We start from the raw sequence: 1,397 nt of genomic DNA, 5'->3' as shown, positions 1-1,397 counted from the left end.
AAATTGTTGACTCAAGTTAGAATACCAAACTGACCTGCACCATTCTGCCCAGAATTTTCTGGACTAAAGCTTACCCGATCAGTTTTGGCAAAATGGCCATTACTTGGTCTATAAAAATCCAAATGCAATGAAACTAATGGTAAAATTTTTATAAGACATAGGTCTACAATATTGGTCTTTTGACCAAAACCCAGAACCCAAAGGAACTAGGTCAAATGGTTAGAAAAAGTTAGCACATCAAAACTTGGAGTTTGACCAAACTACACTTGACCCCAGAATAGACTTTAAGTCATATCTCTCACTAGGAAGCTCTAATTAGGATAAGCCATACTGATCTGGAACTCTAAGAAACAGGGCTCCAACTTTGTTTTGGACTTGGTCCTCAAATTATGGACATAAGAACCCTAAAATCGGAGTCAAAGATTCTGACCTGAACATGAATCCTGGTAGAACAGGGTACATGAGTCTCACTGGCCATAATTAATTCTAAAAAACTTAAAAAATTGTAATAAAAATTTCTGAGTGACTATAAGACATAGGGTAACAACTTCTATAAAGAACCTTAGGCCTAAAATGACTATAATATGATCAATTAATTAGACAAAGACAGACTCTAGAAACTGCCAATTTTTGGACCTTGAGAAAGGTTCATAAAATAACTTAGCATATGATATGAAATAAAATAGAATACTTTGTTAAGCACAAAAATGACATGAATTAGTGAAACTATAGGTATGAAAAAATATTATTTTGCCCAAAGTACACCTAAACTCATTGATATAGCTTGGATCTATTGATATACTAATTAGGGATTATATATTGCAGTACTGCCCATAGGGATAATCATTGACAGACAACATATGTATAAGATGATTGTTCTACTGGCTTTATGCCTGCCCAATGGTTATAGTGCCAATTTTCATTATTATTGACTTATGCCTGCCCGCTGGCCTTGTGCCTGATATGACCGTTGTATACTGGGTAGATATACGGATGTCTAGTATACTCTCGTGTATCCAGTCTTTATAGTCTGTCATAGGTTACTTGAGCACAGATAAAAGCAATAAGCTTTAAATATAAATAAGTACATGAGAAAATCATTAATATGAATTTTATAAGACTGAATATAAGGTATATGCACAAAAAAGATCCCTATTAGCTTATTTACTTCCAAAGTTCTAGAAAACATGTAAAAGATTTTAAATACATGAAAATTGATATTTATTTATAAGGTTATACGTGAAATAATTATTTTAAATTATTTAGTTATTTTTCCTTATTTATGCACCACTAAGCGTTATGCTTAGTGCGTTGGTTCTTACCACGTGTAGGTACTGGAGAGCAGCAGCAGCAGTAGGGCCTAGACCAGACTTGGACCATATTTGCTACAGTGTGGG

Source organism: Hevea brasiliensis, chromosome 9 (assembly GCF_030052815.1).
Source record: "Hevea brasiliensis isolate MT/VB/25A 57/8 chromosome 9, ASM3005281v1, whole genome shotgun sequence".
Taxonomy (NCBI): Eukaryota; Viridiplantae; Streptophyta; class Magnoliopsida; order Malpighiales; family Euphorbiaceae; genus Hevea; species Hevea brasiliensis.
The sequence above is the reverse complement of the archived record's forward strand: the minus strand, read 5'-3'. Positions refer to the sequence as shown.